Here is a 12,183-nt window from a genome sequence, read left to right as displayed (position 1 = left end):
CCCCCCCCCCCCGCCCTACACCATGAAATATCAGTGCTGCTGCTGTGGGGAAGTTTCTAAGACCATGTTTTGTTGTTACCACTATTATTTCATTTTTGTTTTGTTTTTCTTTTTGACATTTGATCAGAGCTGGTGGTGTCCGGACGGACTTTATTCCTGACTCTGCACTCAGAGATCACTGCTGGGAGGACTCAGAGAACCATAGAGTTTACTGGGGATCAAACTTGGGTTGGCCTTGTGGCAGGCACACTCCTGGTCCACTGTACCATCGCTCCGGCCCCAAAGACCATCCGTGAACTAAATAGAAGGTGGTTTAGTAGCTCTGTAACTACAAAATAACACTATTGCTCTTGTAAATTATGATAACTCACTGTCACTGCCCTCCCGTTGTTCATCTATTTGCTCGAGCGGTTCCAGTAACGTCTCCATTTTGAGACTTCTTGTTACTGTGTTTGGCATATCAAATACATCACGGGTAGCTTGCCAGACTTTGCCATGTGGGCAAGATACTCTTGGTAGCTTTCCGGGCTCTCTGAGAGGGGCGGAGGAATCGAACCCTGGTCAACTGTGTTCAAGGCAACCGTCCTACCCCCTGTGCTATCGCTCCAGCCTCTAAAACCTCGTTTTCCAACTAGGTGAATTTTTATAGCTTATGGTCTTCTGATTGTTCAACAACTATCCAGCAGATGGCGCAAGATACCCCAGTCTGGTGTACAGGACTTCCTCCGCCATCCCCCACCCCCACCCCCCACTCCCTGGTGGAGCAATAGCACAGCTGGTAGGGAGTTTGCTTTGCAAGTGGCCAACTCAGGTTCAATTCCTCCGCCCCTCTCGGAGAGCCCAGCAAGCTACCGAGTATCCCGCCCCCACAGCCGAGCCTGGCAAGCTCCCCATGGCATACTCAATATGCCAAAAATAGTAACAACAAGTCTAACAATGGAGATGTTACTGGTGCCCGCATTGAGCAAATGAATAAACAACAGGAGGACTGTGCTACCTAGTGGAACATAAAACTTGTTATATTCTTCCTCCTGCATCATCCCTCATTGCTCTTTGTCTCTTTTCCCTAGAATTTCTGATGTCTGGTTTTGAACACTGGTTCTTTTTGCTTCCATATTCCAGTAGCCCCAATGATTAAGCTCTTATGTGAATGGTAAAGTGTGTTGGGTGGAGGAATACAGGAGTGACCTGATCAGGTTATGATTAAGTCTATCAAGAAGATGGAGCTACATGGGCATCTAACATGTGGACTCCTGGAGTAGGCACATTTTTATGTATTTGTATCCACCTGAGATGAGTCTATGGGTATCATGTAAAATTAAATGGAGGGCTTTAGTGATAGTACAAAGATTAAGGTGCTTGCCTAGGATGTGACAGAGGCAATTTTTCAATGGCCACTGATTCAAATCCTGTCATTTCCTGTAGTCTTCTGAGCAGTGTGACAGGCGATGTCCCCTTAGTACATACCCAGGAGTAAGCCTTGAGCACTGTTGGGTGTGACCCCCCCCCCCAAACAATAAAAAATACAGATTAAATCTAAGCATTTCTCAAGTGCTTATCTCAGAAGATTCTTTACTAATATGAATACTGTTTCATAAATGCCATAGAAATACTTTTATTATACCTAAACATGGACACACATAAGAAGAAGTCATAATTCTATCACCTAGAAATGATGATATTCTGAAGTATTATTGACTTAGACTTTTCTTTATTCTCTACTTATCATCATCATTGATGCTGTGGTACCTGTTGATCACACACTCCATTGGTGATGGTGCTCACACACTTGGTTGTGTATGACAGGGACTGCACACTTCTGGCTGTAGTGCTTGCACACGAGCTCACTGGGAGTCTCACTCCTTTAACTGTGTTCCTGCACATTCTGTGCATTCTGATGGGTGCGATCGCTGAGGGTAACTGGAGTAGTAAGACATGTGCTCACAGGAAATGATCATCCTGACCTTTCTGGGACATCTTTTAGGAGCTTCACACTGTAGTCACTTTGCTCAGACACATCCGGCCATGTCTCAATCATATTCTTGTTGCTGTCCCGAGATACCACACAGAGAGCTGCCCAGTCTATAATTGTCATATGTGGGCACCACTGGTGATCAGACTCATGACCTCATAATGACAGGAGTAAGTTTTTGACCATGGAGCCATTTCCAGAGACCTAATTCAGAGATTTCAATATTGTGAAAAAGTCTACCTTTAGTACAGTTAGAAATTATATATTGGATTCAGAGACATAATACAATAGTCAGGATGCTTGCCTCCAATGTGGTTGATGCGGGATTTTGTTTCTTTCCCTTTTTTTTTGTCATTGAGTCCACTACAGGGGCTAGAGAGATAGTACAGAGAGTAAGGCACTTGCCTTCAAACCCCATCACCCCATATGGTACCCCAGAACTACCAGGAGTGATCCCTGAGTACATAGCTAGAAGTAAACTCTGAGGACTACCAGGGATGACTCAAATATATATATATATACACACACACACAAACCAGGGATGACTCAAATATATATATATATATATATACACACACAAACAATACACATTTTTTTATTAGTGAAACACCATGAGGTACAGTTATAGACTTACAATTTTTTTTTGTGCTTGGGTTTCAGTTATATAATGATTGGGTACCCATCCCTCCACCAGTGCCCATTCTCCACCTCCAGTTCTCCCAGTATCCCTCCCACCTCCCCCATCCCCCCATCCCACCCTACCCCTGTGGCAGGGCATTCCCTTTTGTTTTCTCTCTCCTTTTGGGTGCTGTGGTTTGCAAAAGAGGCATTGAGTGGCAATCATGTTTGGTCTATAGTCTACTTTCAGCATGCATCTCTCATGCTGGATGGATCCGCCCAACACCCTTTATTTGTTGCTCCCTTCTCTGTCTGAGCTGCCTTTTCCCCTAGCCTGTGCAGTTGGCCTCCAAGACATGGAGTGAACCTCCTGGTACTTATCTCAGCTATTTTGGGGTGTTAGTCTCCTATTTGTTACTTTATATTCCCCAGATAACTGCAATCTTTTTATGTCTGTTCCTCTCTTTCTGACTCATTTCACTTAGCATGATTCTTTCCATGTAGTACCACTTGTACAATACACATTTTTACGTTATAACACAAAAATAGTCTTTTCATTCATATTTTTATTAGGAGCACTCTTTTTGTTTGGGGTGCTGAAAATCGATTTCAGGTCCTCACACATGCAAAGCAGGCTACATCTCCAGTCTAAAGTAATCTAATTGGGGCTGGAGCAATAGCAAAGCAGGTAGGGTGCTTGCCTTGCATGCGGCTGACCCGGGTTTGATTCCCAGCACCCCATATGGTCCCCAGAGCACTGCCAGGAGTAAGTCCTGAGTGCATGAACCAGGAGGAACTCCTGTGCAACACCGGGTGTGACCCAAAAAGAAAAAAATTGATCTAATCATTGTGTTTGTTTGTTTTCGGGCCACACCCAGCAGTGCTCAGAGTTAACTCTTAGCTCTGCACTCAGGAATGACTTCTGGCAGTGCTTGGGGGAATACATAGGATGCTGGGGATTGAAGTCAAGTGACTACCCTCTGCACTGTCTCTCCGCCCCTAAAGTGGATGCAATGACAGAACAAACAACAAAAAATCCAAAATGTTCTTTTTTCTGAAAGAAAGATATCATTCATCTGTGGGAGTGATAGCATAGTGGGTAGAGTGTTTGCCTTGCACACGGCAGACCAGGGTTTGATTCCACCGCCCCTCTTGGAGAGGCCAGCAAGCTACCAAGAATATTCCACCCGCACGGCAAATCCTGGGAAGCTGCCCGTGACATATTCGATATGCCAAAAACAGTAATAACTAGTCTCACAGTGGAGACGTTACTGGTGCCCGCTCGAGCAAATCCGTGAACAATGGGAGGATGGTGCTACAGTGCTATAGAAAGCCAGAGTAAGAACATAGACAGTACTGAAGAAACCTCTTCACATTGGATTGCAAAACCAATTGCCAGATAGAGGTGGGAGAAGGGGAGAAGAAGAGCAGACCAGCTGCGATCAGACAGTGCGGGAGGGTCGTGGGTCTGTTGGTGTGGTCGGGGTCAATAAGTGTGCATATCAATACCATTTATTTTAACACGCTTATAACTTCCTACATTATAATAAATAAAATATTTTTAAAAATAGCAAATACAGGGAGCGATAGCACAGAGGTAGGATATTTACCTTGCGCACGGCTGGCCCGGCCCAGCCGGGTTTGATTCCTCCACCCCTCTTGGAGAGCTACTGAGAGTATCTTGCCCACACGGCAAAGCCTGGCAAGCTACCCGTGACATATTCGATATGCCAAACACACTAACAAGTCTCACAATGGAGACGTTACTGGGCCCGCTAGAGCAAATCCATGAACAATGGGAGGACAGTGTTACAGCAAATATGGGGCAGGAGTGATAGTACAGCAGGTAGGACCTTTGTCTTGCATGTGACCCACCCGTGTTTGACCCCAGCACCCCATAGGGTCTCCTGAGCACTGCCAGGAGTAATTCCTGAGTGCAGAGCCAGGAGTAACCCCTGAGCATGAGCAGCACCAGGTGTGATTCCAAAAACAACGTAGCACTATAGCACTGTCCTCCAGTTGTTTATTAATTTGCTCTAGCGGGCACCAGTAATGTCCCCATTGTGAGACTTTTTAGTGTGTTTGGCATATCCAATCTGTGTTATATTAAGAGCCTGAAACACAGAGCTAATCAACAAACTGCATGCTGCCCATAGATACTCTTCTGGTCATACTCTTCCTTTGAAGACAGGAAGAGAAGACAGAGAGCAGTATACAATCCCTCAATACATTCTGGTAGGGTTGATCTGGGGGTGGGTGGGTAACTCCAAAGATTCACCCCCAGCACAGCAGGAATACTAGAATGCCAATGGGGAAACGCAGAGAAGTCCACCAAGCTCAATGAGAGAAAACAATATCACCAAAAACATAAACTGCATTAGTAAATCCTTAGTGCCTTTACTGACACTATGATAAAGATGTTCAACGAGTTCAAGGAAACAATAGCATAGGTAGTCGGCAAAGCACAAGAAAGTATGGGAGATGAAATGAAAAAAACTACTACAGATAGAAATTACAGAAATGAAGAACATGGTAGATGATAAAACGTCAATAAAAGCTTTGAATGTTAGAATAACAGATGCTGAGCAAAATATTAAGGATCTTCAAGATGAGAATGAGGAAATCACTAGGAAATAGAAGAAAGTATAAAATAGTTCGAAAGAAATGAAAAGTATACCTGAGAAACTATGGGATGAGTACAAGAGGGACAATATAAGAATCACCAAAGTTCCTAAAGAGTTGGAAGGTAAATAAATGTGATGAAGGAACAGTAGTTAAAGAAATCATTAGTAAAAACTTCCTCGTGTTAAGGATTATAGGCACTGAGATCCAAGAGACCCAAAGGGTCCCAGTGAAAACACTCAGTTAGGAAAACTGCAAAATACATTACACTTAAAATGACGAAATCCAAAAATGGAAACAGACTATTGAGTGTTTCAGGATCTAAAAGGAACTTATCTACAAAGGCAAGCTTATAAAATGTGCAGCAGATCTATCGAATGCAACTTTACAAGCCAAAAGAATACAGACTAATATGGTACAAATACTCAATGAAATGAACACCTGACCAAGAATACTTTATAGTTCATATTTGAAGGAAATATAGCCTTGAAGCCAGTTTTGCAAGAAGTGTTCAAAGAGCTTTTTAAAGGGAAAATTCCCATCATGTGGCATTAAGCATGGCACTCACTAAAGATGCATATAGTTGTCCTCTACTAGATCAAGAAGGTTTAAAACATGTAGCAATTCATCAGCACATCGAATCCAACCCAGTTCTGACAAATTAACTGCAAGAGCAGTGATTCCCAACACTGCACGGTCACCTGAGCACCACTTAGATCTACCACTGTGCACAAATACCTGATCACCACCAGGGTGCAGCAAAACAAACAAGAAAGTTCTTAGGATAAAGGGGTTGTGAATGGCAAATGTTTAAGAAGCCATGACCCAGCTGGAGTGATAGTACAATGGGTAGGGCTTTTGCCTTGCACAGGACCAACCCGAGTTCGATCTCCAGCATCGTAAATTACCCCCTGAGCACTGTCAGGAGTAATTCCTGAATGCAGAACCAGGAGTAACCCCTGAATATCACCAGGTGTGATCCAAAAAAGAAAAAGATAAAAGAAGCCATGACCTAGTGATCTTTGACTCTAAAGGATTTGGTTCTGGTCAAAGCTCTGTGAGGTGCAGGTGGTGGACAAGGGTGAGTGGTCTCTGCAGAATCTTGTCTATAAATTCATTTTACAGTAATGAATAGTGACCAATGTCAGACCAGAATCGTGGATGGGGCACAGAATGTTGACAAGGGTCATCTCCTTTGTTCCTTTTTACTTTATTAATATATTTATGTTGGTGCTTAATGTTTTGTTATGAGTCATCACATAATTTCCGGACAGGCATTAGCTTATACAATTCATTAATTATCAGGATGGCATTTGTCAATAGCTGTTTTTCATTGCCTTCATTTTGCTAGTGTTTTTTGTAATTATTTTATTTTTTTTAAATAGATCCCTATGAGGTACAGTTACAGACTTACAAACTTCTGTGGTTATGTTTCCATCATACAATGATTGAGTACCCATCCCTCTACTAGTAACCATTCTCCACCACCAATGATCCCAGTATCCCTCACACTACCCCCACCTCATCCCCGCTTCCATTTTGCTAGTGTTGAGCACCAACATATTTTATTTTCATGAGTTATTCTGTAGTAAATTATTTGAGGATCACCATTTTCCTAAAGTTAGATTTACCACAATTTCAACACATAGTACATTCAGGCAAACATTTGTGTGTGTGTTTACCATCTACAAATACATCTTTCACACTGTTGAATAGAAATTTCACTAAACCTAGTTCCTAAGGGAAACAGTTTTAGCCTGAGGACAAGATTTTTAATCCAATCTGCTTGGGAATTCCTGATATGTTCTAGAAAATTGTACTTTGATAATATTATTTTAGAAGAAATGTGCCTTTCATTGAGGCAGGCTTGGGGGTGGGGGATGATGGGAGGGAAATTGGGGACACTGATGCTGGGAAATGTATACTGGTGGAGGGATGGGTGTTGGAAATAGAAGAATAAAAAAGAAAAAGAAAAGAAAGACAATATTATCTTTTCTTTAGCTAATGACCTCATTGTCCTGCCTTATTTCTCCCCATGAAAGCCATGTTTGTGAAGTTCCCAGGAGGCTGCTAGGTTTGCAGATGAGGTGTTGCTTGATTCATGAATCATTTAGTAAGACTGGAACCTCTGATGTCTGGTTCAGTGCTATTCAAGGGCAATAAAACAGGAGACATGGTGATGGGTGGAGAACGTTTTATTGGCAGCAAGTGTAGAGACTGGAAGATGGCAGAACCATAGTCTCAAAACAACTATTTTGTTTGTGATGTAACAAGAAAAAAACTCTCATTAGTTGTTTGGGGTGCTCAAGGGATACCCCCAGGTCTGTAATCAGGGGCCTACTCCCCAACACTGTTTTTGTTTGTTTGTTGCTTTTTGGATCACACTCAGAAATGATCAGTGGTTATTACTGGCTATGTACTGAGGAATTACTCCTGGCAGTGCTTGGGGGACCATGTGGGATGCTGGTGATAGAACATGGGTCGGCCGCATGCAAGGCAAAAGCCCTACCTGCTGTACTATCAATCTAGCCCCCCAAAGGTGTTTGGAGGAACATGGTGTACTTGGAATCAAAACAATACATCTTGCATGTAAAGCATACATTTAGTTCTTTGCATTAACTCTCAGGCACCCAAGAAGAGAATTTCATAGAAAAGGGAAGAGAAAGCACATTTGTGGAAAGTAGTTTACAGACAGTAGAGCACCTGAGTGATCAGTGATCACCTCAGGGTCTGATTCTACCAGGACCACTTTTGACATGACTGCAAATGCATGTTAGTTATAAAGGTTTCCAATGCCCTTATCCTTTAGAACAAGATAACGGACATCCTGAATATTTTCAACTAACCCTAACTGGATTGTTTTTTATGGTCTCTTTTGGGCTGATTTCAAAGCTCTATAGGTGCCTAAATTAACTAGAATGCTTTTGCTAAAGTTGTTTTGGAAATATTAATATGGTTTTTATTATGGAGAGAAGGTCTTAAACATATCCATGCAACTGTCTCTTCACATCAAGTTATCACTATTTCAAAGACAAAGCAACTTATAGGACATTTTCAAAAATTCCTTGTAAAACACTGAGTCAGTGCTCCTTTTATGGTCTCCTCTGTCTTTATCTTCTCCAAGGAAAACCTTTCTACATGGTATCAAACTGCAGACTCTGGGATGTTATTTTCTTTTGCTGATCTGGACCTCTCTTTTCCCCAGACTGCAACCTGAAAAACACAGATGCTAACAGAACTCAAATGTGCTCAGAAGAGAACAGGACTCAGTGATTAAAAATAGAAAAACAAAGTTATGAGATTAAGACAAAGAGATTTTAATGCTTCTGTGGTAATAGGAGAAAACCTCCATACAGCTCTACTTAGCTCCAGGGGGTTGAAAAGAATATATGTAAAATTGAGGTTTAAAAAGATGCAACCTGGGGCTGGAGCGATAGTACAGCGGGTAGGCCGTTTGCCTTGCATGCGGTCGACCCAGGTTCGATTCCCAGCATCCCATATGGTCCCCTGAGCACCGCCAGTAGTAATTCCTGAGTGCAGAGCCAGGAGTAAACCCTGAGCATCGCAGTCGCGGGTGTGACCCCAAAAAAAGCAAAAAAAAGAAAAAAAGATGCAACCTACTGTCATATAATTCGTTCAATTCTCTTCCTTTTTCTTTTTCTTCTTCATTTTTTTTCTTTTTTGGTCACACCCAGTAATACAGTTGGGTTACTCCTGGCTCTGCTCTCAGGAATTCTCCTGGTGGTGCTTAGGGAACTATATGGGATGCTGGGAATTGAACCCAGGTTGACCGTGTGCAAGGCAAACACACTACCCACTGTAGTATCGCTCCAGCCCCTCAATTCTCTTTTCTTTGTATTCTTTTTTTCTGGATCTGTGTCATTACCTTACAGAAAAGAATTTCAGGAGTAGTTGATATAGTAAAGCAAGAAAGTTTATATTGAATAAAACTTACTTTGAGAGATGCTGTGGGTAGGGATGGAAAGAAAGGCACCGTGTTCAAGAGAGAACACAGACTCAGAGACAAACAAGCAGAGAAACATAGAGATAGGCAAGCAAAAAACGTGTTCAAGGGAGACATTGGACTTAAGAAGGCATGTTACCACAATTCTTTAATCCAGTTAGGTATTAATGTAATTAACATGAATCATGAATATGAATTAGAACTCAGAGTTTAATAAAGAAGCTGATGAAATGGGGCCAGAGTGATAGTAGAGTGGATAGGGCCTTTGCCTCACACATGGCCAACCTGGGTTTGATCCCAGGTGTCCCATATGGTCCCCACAGCAGGACCAGAAGTAACTCCTGAGTGCAGAGCCAGGAGTAACTCCCGAGCATTGCCGAATGTGACCGAAAAAGAAAAAAAGGAAAGAAACTGATGAGAACTTTGCCTCATTTACTTAGCATTTCCCTGCAGTAGGTTACCGGCGCTGGGCCAACCCAGTTGGAAATAGGTTTCATGCCTCGGCCTGTTCCCCCTGGGAATCCAGTGTCCACCATCCTCCAGTGGCCACTGGACAATCAGGTTTGGGCCCACAGTGACAAGACACGCCGGGCCTCATGGCATGGGGGTGGAGCCGGGCCTTTCCTCCCCATCCCAACGAGACCCCAAGTTGCTGCCCACGAACGGCCTCTCTGGCTCCTGATCAAGCTGCTTAAGGGCCATGATCCCAGAAACTCAGAAACAAATCTCAAAACCCAGCGGCTTTTGGCAGAAATGCATCTGGACCCCGCAGTAGGTTACTGTCGCCGGGCCACCCTAAGGGGGAAAGGGTGTTGTCCCTCCGCCTGCTACCCCTAAGCATCTCAGTGGCTGCCATCCTCCACAGGCCATTGGGCAGGTAGGTTTGGGCCCTCATTAACAAGAAACGCGGGACGTCATGGAATGGGGGTGGAGCAGGCCCTTTCCTCCCTGTTCCAATGAGATCCTGAGTCGCCACCCATGAACGGTCTTTCTGGCTCCTGATCAAGCCAGAAGTTCTGGAAATATCCAACATGACATAGCTAATATCAGGGATTAAGGTGAAGTTTTCTTAGACCTGATTGACACATAGAAATACAGAAATAACTTTCTTTTACATCGTCCAAGAAGTATAAACTTCACTACATTTTAAGTTAAGTAACACAGACTCTCAATTCGTTCAACCTTCAGGTAATCGTATATTTGCTGTAAATGATTGTTTAACACCGAAAATATAGATGCAAAGGGCGTACTCTCTAGTTCAGTGGTTTAATCCCAGATTTCAAAACGTAATAGAATTTGTTCTGTTCAAGTTAACAATGTGTTGAATCAGTGTCCTTGATAGCTTAATTTCAATTTTAATTAATTTTTTGGGTGGTATCAGGAAACAAACCCATGACTTCACAGACACAAGATGGTGCCATGTGATAATGATAGGAATAATGAGACATATATAGCTAAAACCAGTGTCCTGGTTTCTCCAGTGCATACCTCCAAGGAGTGGAATTTTTTATTTTAATTAACTTTAATTTTTTACTTTGAGGCCATGCCCAGTGATGTTCAGGGCTTACTCCTGGCACTTTACTCAGAAATAACTCCGGGAGTTATCAGTGAACCATATGTGGTGCAGGAAATTGAACTGGGGTTGGCCATGTGCAAGACAAGGAGCTTACCTGCTGTACAATTCTTCTGTTCTTTAATTTGGGTAACTTTTAAAAATGTGAGCTTTTTTTTGCATTTTTGCATTTTTAAATGAAAAATCTAAAAATTTTGCAGTTGAATCTCACAAAGTCGGACTGCAGCTGAATCTCACAAAGACAATGTTCATGAGAAATGAACTAATTCCTGATGTTCCATTTGTTCTCAATGGAAGGAAAATTTTCAAATGTAGCAGTTATGTGTACCTGGGTTGAGAACTCAACATGATGAACTCAACATGACTTGGCACCAGAACTGTGCAGAAGGAAGAGAGCAGTGTGGAACACCTTCAAGAGTATCCAAGAAGTTGTTTAAGGACTGAGAACCTCTGGCTCTGGGCACATCCTTTTGACTCCACCGTTCTTCCTGCACTAACATACGCCTCAGAGACCTGGGCTCTACAAAAACAGGATGAGAACGCTATTTAGGTCTTCCAAAGAGCTACGCTTGGAGTATCACGCTTACTCAAGTGAGAGAAGGAATTTGGAGTTACGACCTCCATCGATGATTGAGAATCAGGATGCTGTTTTGTTTGCTAAGGCGTCGAAAATCAGATGGGCTGGACACATAATGTGATTTAGAGACGACCACTGGACTAGAGGCATTACCGACTGGATTCGACAGGATGCAAAAAGAATGCCTGGCTGCCCACCTATGAGATGGTCAGACTTCTTCAGTCAAGACCCTGAATGAAAAGTCAATGAATGAAAAGTCAAGACCCTGAATGAAAAGTCAGCATGCACCTGAAAACAGTACATAAGTTTGACAATTTTAAATTCATTATATATATTGAAATCTGCCAGATGGTCTAGTTAATCCCATGATGAGTACAAGTAGAATACAGAAATATGCAGGATAAAATAAAGAATAGTGATGAAATTGATTTAAAGAGGCAATTGTTCCAGGTCAAAGACAGTTCATGGGATTGAATGCATCCTTTGTATGCATGAGTTTCAGGATCAATTCTTAGTGTTGCCTGGTCCCAGCAGAGAGTTACCCAAGCAGCGAACTATATGTGGCCTAATAAAATCAGAGAAAGAAAACTGCCAACGTTGGCTGACTGTCCTACAATAGGTGATTGGAATTACTGATTTTTTTTGCTTCGTTTTACACTTCTACTCAAAGGTATCTAACAGTGAAGCTTACAGCTCCAGTGAAACTATTTAAAGTAATATTGTAAGAAGTCTGGAAGCTAATATTATTTGGTGACTTTTTCATTCTGCCTGTTTTGTTTATTCATGGCAGTGGGATTAGGAAAAAACTCCAATTTTCTGCCAGAAACACTGGAACAGGGCTTTATACTCTTCCAACT

Source organism: Sorex fumeus, unplaced genomic scaffold, assembly GCF_029834395.1.
Source record: "Sorex fumeus unplaced genomic scaffold, SorFum_2.1 ptg000012l, whole genome shotgun sequence".
In the NCBI taxonomy this organism is placed as follows: domain Eukaryota; kingdom Metazoa; phylum Chordata; class Mammalia; order Eulipotyphla; family Soricidae; genus Sorex; species Sorex fumeus.
Note: the sequence above shows the minus strand (reverse complement) of the source record.